We start from the raw sequence: 13,465 nt of genomic DNA, 5'->3' as shown, positions 1-13,465 counted from the left end.
AAGAATGTGAAACTTTCGGCGTAACATATTTTTTTTTTTTATATAATATTGAACAATAATTAAAAAAAAATAATTTAAAAACAGGAACATAGAAAAATAATTAAATTAAAAAATGGAAAACTTAATACAAACGTTCAGAAAAGGAATGTACAGATGCGCGACTGGGGGGGGGGGGAAGAACTTCCCCCCTTTTAATTACAGGACGTCATTTTCAAAGTCTTTCGACTGCCTGAAATTTTAGGCCTTAGTAATTTTCGTGTTTACAAAATTTTAGTTTGTTGCGTTTTGTGAACGCCAGAAGAATCACTCGGTTTGTGGGTTGATTAATTTATATTTTGTACAAACAATGTGTGTGTGTGTGTTTTTTTTCATTGAATTCAATATGTTAGGACCTTACTAATTAACTTTGAAATAGACCCAGAAAACTAATATTTATCTTTTAAAGGATTTTTACAATGAATTTATTTAACTTCAAAATTTAGCTGAATTGGGTAGCTCGCCGTGAAAACATTTTCATAACTTTATTTATTTATTTTTTTTTTTCGCATATTTTTTTCCATTTGGAAATTAAGTTTAGTCCTTAATCTTTCAAATACAATTCAAAAGTAGTCGGAAACCTACAAAGAAATTAAATCGGCTTTCAAAACTAGGTTCCCCATTTTTGTCCGCCCATTTTTGCCCGTACCTAAAAATTATGATAAACCGGCTAAACTATGTCTCCGTATCTTTTTTCCGCCGTCCATTGCCCGTCCCCGTCGTACCTATTAAAAATTTAACCTATTCCCAGTTTTCACACAACCTATGATGACTAGGGTGTGTATTCGTAAAAACTACCAGAAACAAAATTTATTCTACTTTCGTGATGTCCAGAGACGGCCTGACTACTGTAGCGTAGCAAGCACAGCCACTGAGCACCACAGACAGCACTAGCAGTAGCACTACTGCAGTTGCACTAACAATCGGGTTTCGAACCTTAGCTTGAAAACTCACCATGTCTAACCGTGCCGAAGGAAAAAAAAATAATAATAGAAAAGATAATTTGAAAATAAACTTATCACGTGTAAGACGGTATTATTAATTGTGTCAAGTTTAAAATGCCGTCGTAAAAGTAAAAATAGAATTACGTCATATGTCTCTACAATGTGACGTCACTGCAAAAATGCCTAAAACGTCACTAGAAGAAGGTTTAATATCGTCTGGGGAAAAAAAAAAAAGAGACAATATCGGTTACATTGTTGTTGCACGACTACCTGAACGACAACAAAGAAAGAAGGGGGTGAAAAATTAAAAAGGATGAACAATATGAGGTAGTAGGAGGAGTAATACTCTCGAATGATATATAGATATACAGACTGGGAAGTAGAAAGCTGATGATGCTATACTGAGTGAGTAAGAGAGAGAGAGAGAGAGAGAGAGAGACAGACAGACAGACAGACAGATACGGGTGGAGGTGTGAGTTACCTTTCTAGTCTAGTACACGCTTTCACTTGTTGTTAAACGCTGACTATAATGTCGCTGTTAGTAACTTTATCCTTTGCATTTGTTGATTCTGATTTATTTCCTACCTCCTCTTGTCGATTCTCAAGGTAAGTTTCAGTTAAGGTATTACTTGTACATGTAAGAAGAAAAAAATGAACCTGTATTTATGTATTCATCTGTTAGGCTTTTTTTTTCAAAATGACATGGACACTTCAATACTTCATCAGTTTCTCGAATCTAACAAGGAGATACCTATATTTATTCATTTGTTTTATGAATTTTAGGCGGAGTTCGCGATATCTGATTAATGAAAACAAAAATTATCCTGTGTTTTTTTCTTTCTTTCTTTTTAGCTATTTATTTATTTATTTATTTATTTATTTATTTAAACAAACCAACAGGTGTCCCCTTTTGTCGCTGTGTTCTTCCTCCAGATATACACGTAACGTACCTTGACTAATGTTATTTTCAAATATAGTTAATTATTTGGTGCTTCTGCAGTTTACCAAATGTGCTATTTCCTAGATAAGATTTTCAAGTTCATTTTTTTTAATTTTTTTTTTTTACTGTCTATTTTGTTTATTACGTAGAATTCACAGAATAGTTAGTATGTTATTGTTCTCCTTGTGTCAAGACTGGCTTTCCAAATAATAACTATTGTTACAGCACGGTCCGTAAACTGCACAACTCCAATCTCTGGTCCCCCCTCGCCAATCTTTCACGAAAAACACCCGTCTAGCTGAATCCACTGTGAAAAATTTCCCCCACTCTATATCTGTGCCTAGATCAAAACGCAGATTCCATGAACAGAGCTTCTTTCTTAGAACTGCACGCCTGTGGAACTCTGTTCCGTTTGCCTGCTTTCCACCGGACTACAACTTGGATGTCTTCAAGTCCAATATTAACAAATTGAACCGCCCCCTTAAGTAAACACTTCATCAAATCTCCACACTAACGTAATGTACTTGCAATAACCCTTATTCCTGAATGGCTTCCGGGCCTTGATAAGTAGTGATCACTGTGTAAAAAAAAAAAAAAAAAAAAAAAAAAAAAAAAAAGCACCAAATTGTTTTTATTATTTGGATTCCCGAATTAGACAAGAAATGCACCTGAAGAAGGTCAGAGGTTACGTTGACCGAAACGTTGTAAGAACAAATTAATAAATAAAAATAGAGCAGTCAGTAGTTCGAAAAATCGAAATAATACGAATAGTCGATCCTCATCTAAAAAATTAGCAACGTAATACCAAAATTTATTTTAATTTCTTAGATAATTTAAAAATTTGGGTGCTAATGAATGCACTTGATCCGCGTTATTTTTTAAATCGTATTTCCAAGTTTAATTAAAGCTTTGTTTTTTTATTCAATTGTAAGGTTAAAGTACAGAATAGGTACAAAACACCCTTCCCATGTTAAGAATGGCTTTTTAAATAATAACGTTATTATTTCAGCACGAGTACCAAAACTTGATTTTCTTTAATTTATTTTTATTGCAAACAAGACACAGTGCCACTTTGATGTAGGGAGCTACTATCTGGGACCAGATTTGCGGAGATACTATTTAGGGAGTTGAGCAGCAAGATGTCTGTTCACATTACATTTGAACTTCTGCATATCAGTACAGTCAGGGAATAGAAACCCAGCAGGAAATTCTGACCCTCTTGTAGCTTAAGGAAACTAAATATCAAGAAGAAAATGGGACATAATTCGGGTTACACCGGTAGTAAGAATGCCATTTGATTGGATAGTGAAATTGGCGTCATTTTATAAATATAGTTTCATTAATATCATTTCTAATTTGTTTGCCATTTCATTTATAAAATTACGCGGATTCAATAAAAAAAGTTCTAAACTGCTAAAAATCATTTTTTTTTTTTTTTTTTTTTTTTTTAAATTCCAGTATTTAATAAAAATTATTTAATAAAAAATGTTTTCTAATATTGTCAATTTCAATATTTCGTTTTATTTATAAAATGACACCAATTTCACTATCCAATCAAATGGCATTCTTAATACCGGTGTAAACACGACTTATGTTCCATTTTCTTCTTCATATTTTAGTTTCCTTAAACTGCGAGAGGGCCGAAATTCCAAAGTCTAGCATTCGAACTATTAGAGTAGAAAGCTTTCTGGCATCTGGGGATCTCTACTGTGTAGGGGTGAGATTTTGCTGCTTGTCTGGTTTGTCAGGGGTATTTACGTCGAGGGGGTACAAGAGCTTGTAGTTTGTCGGAACACTTACCATTAAAATACTTGTAAAACAGGCAGAAGGATGCAACATTTCGTTGATGGGACAGAGGTTAAAGTCTAGCTGACAGTGCGGGACGTATTAGGTTGGCCACTCTCTTTTGAACACTATCTAAGAGTGAGAGACTAGTAGCATATGCAGCAGCCCAAATGTGGCAACAATACTTCGTACATGGGCGAATGGTGGCCTTGTAGAGGTACAGAACACCTTCGTGCGTAAGTAATTTTCTAGCACGGTAGAGAGAGCCCACTTTGTTATTAGTTTCTTTTCTTTTTTTTTTTATAATAATTCAAATCAAACTATGACACTTCTATAAATCACTCCTCCCCTATCTCAGTCAAATTCCGTTAACGAATAACAACAGCTGAAAACTAACCAAACAAAATTAAATTTGTGTTCCTGGGGGGAAAAAAAATGATTTGGTGGACCTGAAAAATCTTGTGTTCCCACCCCTCTCTATATTTTTCATTTTCGTCTTTTTAATTTTTTCAGCAGATTATTATCAAATGGCCACTAGTCTAGCAGATTATAAAACAAAAGAGAAAAAAGGTCAATCTATAAAAGTGAAAATGTCTGTGTGTGTCTGTGTACATTTCCCTACCAAATAACTGTCAATTTTCGGTTTACAGATCTCAAAATTTGACATACGAGGTATTGAGATTTGGGTTTCGGCCAGAAATTTTACTATTAAGGGGCCAAAGTTCAACGATTTGACCTTGAGAACTCTACCAAACACCTCCGTCAATTTTGGGTCTAAACACTTGAAATTTTACATAAAGTGTATTCAGACATAGGGTAAGCTTTTTAATCGTGTTTCTCTTTTTTTTTTTTTTTTTTTTTTCCTGAAAATTTGGCTTCCAAGCGGTCAAAATTCAAAAAGTTCTAGCAAACTATTAAGCCAATTTTGGGTCTACACATTTGAAATTTTGCATAAAGGGTATTCAGACTTTAAGCAAGCTTTTTAATCAGTTTTTGGGTGAAAATTTGGCTGTCAAGAGGTCAAAGTTGAAAGAGTTGATCTTTGCAGATTCTACCAAACTCTTCCGCCAGTTTTGGGTCTAAACACTTGAAATTTTAGATGTAGGTTACTTCGATATAGGTCAGACATTTTAATTTGAGCCCAAAACAAATGTTAAGAGGTCAAAATTAGGGTTAAAGTAAAAGAAAAATTGACCTCTACAATCTCTAGAAACTTTTCTCTATGGTAGTTAAGGAAGCCTATTATATAGAAAGGCATTACCATACATATGCACACTTTTTAATATATACATATGCAAAATAAAGTTATTAACAGTACATACGGCCCAAGCAAAGCCGGGCTGAACTGCTAGTATATAAATATTTGTAGGGGTGCTCTACTAAGCATGAAACGAAATACGAAACCATATAGAAATATTTTATTTCAAAAATTATTTTTTAACACTTCTTGTGTTTTCATGAAAGAAAAAATATTTTGTATTTCCTATATTTTTTAATAGTTTATATATCTACATAATTATAAAACTCTGTGGACCTTGTTTGCATTCTTTTATAAAAGGGATGACAGGATATATATATATATATATATATATATATATACGTGCATGCGTATGGGCGGGGCTTAGAAACTAAGGAATGAGGGTGGAGAGTTGTATGTTTTGGTTTTGGTTCTAGCTGACAGCACCAAAGTCCTATATATATGTTTTAATCGCTACTATATACTAAGTTCAATAGAATAATTGATAGAGAATTGTCTACTTATATATATATATATATATATACTCCTAGAAATTTGGTCCTGGATATGACCTAAAACTATATCCGATGGTGAGGCCCCACCTTGCGGGCCTTGGGGAGTGTGGAGCCACCCTTTAATTGCCATTGCTCCCAGGTCCATTCTGACCTAGAGTGGTAGTACCTGTTAGGATCCCAACTATGGGTTAAATAGAATCTGACTTAAAAAAAAATATGCTCCATTAAAAATCGTTCCTCAAAATAACTAGATTTGACATTAAATAACCTGAAAAAGGTTGATATGCCATAAAACAAAAACAACGAATCAACCTAGAAATTTGTTTTATTGTGTGTATTGATATTCATATTAAAAAAACTTTTTCCTAATTATTTAAAAAGAAAATACAACTTTTGTTATATATGGTCGTGGAATTGCATTCATCTGCAAAAGATCTAGCTAATGTGCATATTCTTTTAAACATTCATTTTAATTAATTCTCTGTTAGATTTGGGGTTTTCTACTGGAATGATCGTCTTTAATTAACTATTATGCATAATTATATTTATGCAGATATTCTACAGAATTTATACTTGTGTAATATTTGCGTAAAACGGTTATAGTAAACACAAACCCCTACCTATATATATTTATGTATGCATATATATATATATTTGTTTAAAACATTTTACTTTTCAAACTCTTTTGTCAGTTTTTGGTCTACAGACATGAAACTTAATATATAGAGTATTCAAACCCATACGAAACTTTGGGTTTTAGCTAGGGAAAATCGGTGCAAGTATGAAAAGTAAAAAAATTGGAATTTGCTAGGTGAAGGTCGAACGACAGCATTACGAATATGCATGCGTAACATAATAGCTATCGGTTCAAGTTTTAATTTTTAGTCTTGCAGCAAACATATCTTCATAGCTCGGGCATTAACATTAAAGGAAAAAGTAAATTGTAAGCTGAACGTTTTGGTTTCGATTCTCCGTGGTGGTACACACACAAGTCACTTTAACATTTCTAAATCATTATTTACTATTAGGGATGTACCAATTATCAAATTGGCAGTTTACTGATCTTTTGATAATTGGCCGATTACTGATTAATCGATTTTCTAATGCTAAATAAAGCATTCTTCATCAGTCATACTCTTGTTCCTCAATTTCGGACTCTTGTTACCATTAAATATATATTTTTATTTTTCTGGTTTAGATAATGTATATTTTATTGAGAGAAATTATTAATTTGATAACAGACATAAGTACTTTAAATACCTAAAAAAAAAATTAAATATTAAAAACAACAACCTTCAACCGTTATGGCAACCAGTTTTTGCTGGAAGTGTTTTGATCAATCAATCCCAAGAATAAGAATACAGCTGCTTGCAATTTATGTCAAACCATTACATCAAAAGGTCGTAAATCAGCAAAAACTTTTACAATTACCAATATGTTAACGAATCTTAGAAAGGTTTGTTCAAAAGATGCAGATAAGAAAAGGAAGCACAATAAATATTCAGGGACAGACATTCCAGGAACAAGTGGCAGCAACTATGAGCCTCCAGCGAAACACCAAACTACTATAGAATCAATATTGGCAATAAAGAAAATTTGGGATATTAATGATCACAGGTCACAAGAGATGGCTGTGAAGAAAACCATTGCAGCTAACAGAAATACAGTTTTTTCCCCCTTAATAGCTTTCTATTAGCAATTAGAACTGAAATACAGGATCAGCTTAATTTGGAAAAACAAACTTATTCAAGATATGATCACATGGTGGAATTCAACGTATTATATGCTGAAAATAAATCAACCACGAAAAGCTCTTGTAATGTGTGCTGTTGATAAGATTTTTACCCTAACTACTTAACATATTAATGGGGACTTGCTTGAAAAAATATCCAGTTACTGAGTCTATTTGAAGAAATCACCAAAGAAGGAAGTTACAGAACATCAATCATGTCAATGATGATATGTACAAATTTAGCTCTGAGGTTACTTTTGTCAGAAACTGTCCAATCTAATTCTGATATTTCTGACTTTAGCAGAATCCTTACCACTGAACAATTCAATGAATAAATAGAAACAAGATTTTCATCCTATCTAAATGATAAAAACTTGTGTGTCTACTTTCATAGATCCAAGGTTCACATTTAAGAATTGGATTCTACATCTTCTACTGATGATAATGAAGCAGAATCGGCAGGTTACACTTCGTCAAGCTCTATTGAAGGTCAAGAAGATCAAAGTGAAAGTAAAATTGTATCTTTTTCAAGCTTGTTTGATGAATTAGCTTCGAATAAGTCGACAGTAACAAATCAAAACTTAGAACAGGTAGAAGACGAGTTAAACCTGGAAACTGCAACTACAGAAATACAAGAATCACAATCTAAACTCAAAAATAGTAAATCCCTAAAAAAGAACTTGACCATTGCATAGCTTTACAACTAGAGGTGATGATCCATTTCAGTGGTGGAAGTAGAAACAGGAGACCTTACCACTGCTGAGTAAACTGACTTCAAAATATTATGGAGAGTGAGAGGCTCTTTAGTACAGGTGGTAATGTGTATGAACCTATGAGGAACAGGTTGCTTCATAAGAACAGAATGTTTCTACATTACAACTTAAAAGTATTCAACTTTAAATACTGAGGACACTATGAGAGCAGAGGAGGCAGGCAGCTAAAATAGAAGAGGAACTAGAGCAGCAGAAGGTGCAGAACTTCAGTTTATAGTTATTTATTTAAAGAATTTTAATTTGTACTTTGTAGTTGGTTTATAATTTCTTTTTTCATTTTCTAATTTTTTAATTCTATTCATTTAAGAATTAGAAATTGTATTTGTAATCTATATATATAAAAAGCGAAAATGTATGTATGTATGTATGTACGCTTTTCCTCGATGTCCACAAAAAGTTTCTTTCAGAGAAGCGCTCGCTCGCTTCACAACTTCTTAAAACTTTTTATATCATCTATAAATTGTAATATCTCAGAGTTAACCATGGAGCTTGCCCGTCTATTTAATTTTATTGACTTTCAGACGTTAATTATTCGACATTTCCCGCATCGGCACGCATTACATTCGGTTTTCGGTATAAACAAAAAGCGAAACTCAACTCTAATCACAGGCCCAGAGCCAGTGGTCTCTAGAGAGCTAAGTAACGTTTGGTCAATGTCGACTTCGTCATATCAGACAGTAGCTTTCATTTCGAGACGAGGGAGCGGGATTTTCAAAACAAACAAACCGATTTATTGACCTCATTAAAAACTATCCCGCACAAAATGCTAACTGACTGCTGAATATCTATCGCCGTCACGTCAATCAAAAACGCGCACCTGTTTTTTTTTTTCACACTTCACTATTTTCCAACTGCGCGTCGTCAAGGCTTCGTTTTTTTTTTCACGGACACCTGTTTTTTTTCACATTTTCGGGTTTTTTTCACACACACCTAAAAACACCCGGCAACGCCGGGTACCCCTCGCTAGTTTTATTTAATAAAGGCAAAGCCATAATAGTGGTTAGACACTTAACAAATGTAAAGTTAAATTAGCAGTTACTATCTTAATTTGTTAAAGCTATCTGATGGGTCATTTAGCAGTGATGAAATAATTTAAATAGGAAAGAGAAAAGTAAATAAATTTACCGATTACTGCTGATTAATCGGTACACCCCTAATTACTATATATTGGGTCCAATATAATATTAAATACAAAATCTGCATTAATCAAAATATCATATTAAGCGTATTTTATGACCGGGCAATGCCGGGTGGCTTACTAGTATGTATAGAATTTTTTTTATTGATATCCCATTACGGACAATCTTGGTTTGGTAAAACCTGGTTACGTTAACAAATGAAAGACAACAAGAGAAACAAAAAAAAAAAAACTTATATGTTTACATTGTTGTTGCATATTATCTATTTTTTTTACTATAAAATTTGAACTTTTGAAAATGTATTTTAAACTCTGTTTAGTATGACAGAAGTTATCTATTATATAAACAGTAACCATCTACTTATGTAAAAGTAAAAATCTACACCAGACACATGCATGAAGCTGATATATTCTTTCGGCATTGCATCAGGCAAACTATGAACATTATTTGTTTCCATTAACCTTTGGTGTGAAACTCTTAACTAAAATATGCGTTCTTGGCCGTCAGGCTAGGATCCAATAAAAAAAACTCCAAGATGTCTGCTTCCCACTTTTTGTTTTCACCCCTGACCTCCTCCAAATTGCATTCATTTTGGAAGGAAATTACCCCTCTCCCCCCATTTTTTCTTCTCCCATCTAGAATTCAATCCCACTTAGAGATCGTCCTGTTTGTTTTCGGTTCCCAACAAACCGGAAAATAGTGGGTGGTCTACCAATTTGAAAGGGTTGGGAAGATCTTGCTAACATCTGTTTTCATTTTTTGTTCTTTTTTTACTCGCGTGCAAGCGACTCTATAAGTCACTCCGTTGGTCGGTTCGTCCGTAACACTTTTGTGCTTGGCCTTTTTGGTTGAGATCAAAGGTCTGTTGTTAATAGATGCTGTTCTTAGCTTTTTAAGCTTTTGGCCAAGATCAAAGTGTAGTATCTATTCTTACTACATGCTGTACTTATGTTTGTAACTTTTCCTTGGCCACATAGCTAATATAACGTTTCAAATTCCCTAAATCAAATAATTTTTGTGATATAAAGTGGCGGATCACTTTTCTGTATTAATTTAATGTAAAATGATCACCCACTTTACAATCATTCTCCAGATCATTCAAGGTTGTTTTTGAAGGATTCCAGTTATTTTTAGGCATTCAAGTCATTCTTAAGGTCATTCAATTCATCCTTAAGTTCATTAAAGTCATTCTAAGCCATTTACTTTTTATTTATTTAAGTCATTTCAGCCCATTTTTCGGTCATTTTAGTTTATCTTTAAGAATTTCATGTCAATCCTACATTCACGCATTCATTCATTACATGAGAGCATGCGACTAATGGCTATCGGCCTTGTTTTTGTCCTCGCCCCACGATACAATGAAATTATTTTCTTAATAAAAATGATTCAATTTTGTACATATTTGTTTAAAAAAAAATTAGTTTGGGATTCTTAAGTTGGATGGTTCTTGGAATAAATGAGAATAGATAATTTTAAGTTTAAAAAAATATATATAAGAAAAGTTATACTTTAACTTTTCTAATTTGTTATCTACCCCCATCCTCTGAGGCAACGCAGGGCAGCCATGTTTGTGCTTAATTCTTTCCACATCAAATCCTATTATATTAACTCGAAGGTGACACTATTCCTAATTATAACCCTTTTAGGCTTTTAACGGCTATACTTGATGAGTCTGCAAATTCACTTTAAACCCTTTTGACCCGGATTGACATCACAAGTCAGGAGCGTTTAATTTTTACTTTAAAAACACTCCTAAACATTTATTCAACATTTTTGATTGATGCCGACAGGAAAAGCAATCTCAGCCCCATCTTTAAAACGTATGAAACCTTTTTTTTTTTTTTTAATTTTTTTTTTTTTTAATTTTTTTTTTTGTCATAAGTAAATATTCCATGCATTAAATAATTAATACTATAAGTTTTGATTTAATTAAAAATGTACAATTGTTAATTGCATCCTATTTTAATTCAAATCACTTTGTGTTATAAAGTAAGATAATTTTATTCGTAAAAGTGAAAGGTGCTTGTAAAGATTGAGCTCCATGGTGGACAATATTGGATTGGTAAAATTTGCTAACAGCTGAAAGGCAACAATGCAAAATGAAAATGAGGCTCAAAAACGGGAGGGGTGGGGGAGTTCTCCCTGACAAGAGCTATTTGTAGCCTCAGTTCTGGGAGAGCTTATACTATAGGGTAAAAAAAAAAAAAAAGGCTTGGTCTGTAACACCGTTCAAATAGAAAATCTGTCAGTATTTTGAAACCTCTACTAAAAAGAGGTATGATTCTGCTACTAATTGGATAGGTCGGTGGTATTTACATTAAGCACCTCGTATTCCAACTTGTAGATTTCTAGGAGGATTTTCCGTTTTTCTACTTAATCTAACCTTTTTGTAGAAAATTGTTTATAATGCATGCACGTCCATTGCTACAGCTATGTTGTGTATTTTGGTGAAGACTTGCAATGTTCATCAGGCTATGATCTCTGTTGTATCTGTAATACAGTTATCTATATAACAAGTGTATATTTATATGTACGTGTTTAGCCATACTGTATATATAATGGAGTTTATATATGTGTGATTGTCTAGCAGCATTGTGTCATCTGTGATGTATAAGTGTTCATAGATGCGAGTGTGTATAACAGATTCAACTACAGTACATTGATGCAGACATTAACATGTTAATATAACGATCAATAATTTAGGACAGTAGATACCTATACTCTGAACAGTTCAACAACATGGCAATTCAATCAATTCAGTGCATAATGACCGTTTGGTGACTGGCTACTAAACCTTTGTTCATGGGTTCCCTTTTTCTTGTTGACACTGAAAGAAAAGCATTTCCTGTGAAGCAGTAACGACAGACAATTTTTTGTGTTTCCTCATTTATTGCCATTTTCACAGAGTTGTTTCCTTCACGAATTTGCAATGCTTTTCCCTTTTGGTTCTTACATTTCCTTAGTTGCCCACTGGACCACTTTCGTGGGATTATAAAACTAAAATCATCCCCAGTGCCAAAACTTTGTCTGCTAACTAACCTGATGACTAGGTAACTACTTCTCTCCAACTCACTATGTGTATATTACCATTTTCCCTCTCTGTTCATTATCTGACGTCACCACAAAGTGGTTTTTGTTTTTCTGTGATCCTAACTTTTTGTTTATGTTAAAAATTACAAAGTTATTATATAAATTTGTGACATTTATAAATTTAAAAAAATTTAATCATGGGCGATTGTGAATGTTTGGATGGCAAACAGAATGTTATCAAAATGAATTAAGTATTTTAGAGAGATAAAATATTCATGTTAAAAATTACAAAGTTATATAAATTTTTAACAAAGGCATTTTTAAAGAGATAAAATATTTAATTTCCATAACATTCCTTTTTGCAATCCAAACATTTTTCTATTCGCAATCGCCCATGATTAGATACGCAGCGTTTTCTGGGAGACCAATATTGTTGGAGATACATTCTTCTAAAGGGCATTGGAACTCGTTTATTATGCTGGTTTGTTCTAAGTTTTTGACCTAAAAAGTGTTATTCTTGATTATGAGGTTAGCAGTTTTGAATTTTTAGTCGCGTGCAAGTGACTCTATAGTCACTCCGTCAGTCTGTCGGTCGGTCCATAACACTTTTGTGCTTGGCCTTTTTGGTTAAGATCAAAGGTCTGTTGTTAATAGATGCTGTTCTTAGCTTTTTAAGTGTAGTATCTATTCTTACTACATGCTGTACTTATGTTTTTAACTTTTCCGTGGCCACATAGCAAATATAACGTTTCAAATTCCCTAAATCAAATAATTTTTGTGATATAAAGTGGCGGATCACTTTTCTGTATTAATTTAATGTAAAATGATCACCCTCTTTACAACCAGTCAGTCTCAAAGCCATTCAAGTCATTCTCCAGATCATTCAAGTTGTTTTTGAAGGATTCCAGTTATTTTTTAAGCATTCAAGTCATTCTTAAGGTCATTCAATTCATCCTTAAATTCATTAAAATCTTTCTAGTTCATTTACTTTTTATTTATTTAAATCATTTCAGCCCATTTTTCAGTCATTTTAGTTTATCTTTAAGAATTTCATGTCAATCCTACATCCACACATTCATTCATTACACAAGAGCACGCGACTAATGGCTATCGGCCTTGTTTATGATAAATGTATTATACATTTAAGAATTTTTTGCTTTAAATTTAAAATTATGGTGCAACTGGTTATTGTAGAATGTTACTATAGTCACAATTGTTTAGCTGATTGTTATTGTTTTCTAATGGTGGATTTTATTTGTCTATATACAACATAATTCGGCAATTGGTTGTTAAGACTTAATGGTTTTTTTTTTCATTTTTTAATATTTTCCTGG

At 33.0% G+C, this 13,465-nt stretch overlaps 1 protein-coding gene across 1 annotated transcript in view; it reads left to right on the top strand.

Annotated features, from left to right (window-relative positions):
* Positions 1–1,238: 1,238 nt before the first annotated feature.
* Positions 1,239–13,465, top strand: part of LOC145303561 (uncharacterized) — a 150,595-nt gene continuing 138,368 nt past the window's right edge. The window contains exon 1 of the mRNA XM_080145074.1: positions 1,239–1,586. The gene's annotated coding sequence lies outside the window, so the exon portion shown is untranslated. The remainder of the gene's footprint in view (positions 1,587–13,465) is intronic.

This window comes from Euprymna scolopes, chromosome 19 (genome assembly GCF_053919585.1).
Source record: "Euprymna scolopes isolate OS-2025 chromosome 19, ASM5391958v1, whole genome shotgun sequence".
NCBI classification, from domain to species: domain Eukaryota; kingdom Metazoa; phylum Mollusca; class Cephalopoda; order Sepiida; family Sepiolidae; genus Euprymna; species Euprymna scolopes.
This window is presented reverse-complemented; position numbering and strand designations above follow the sequence as displayed.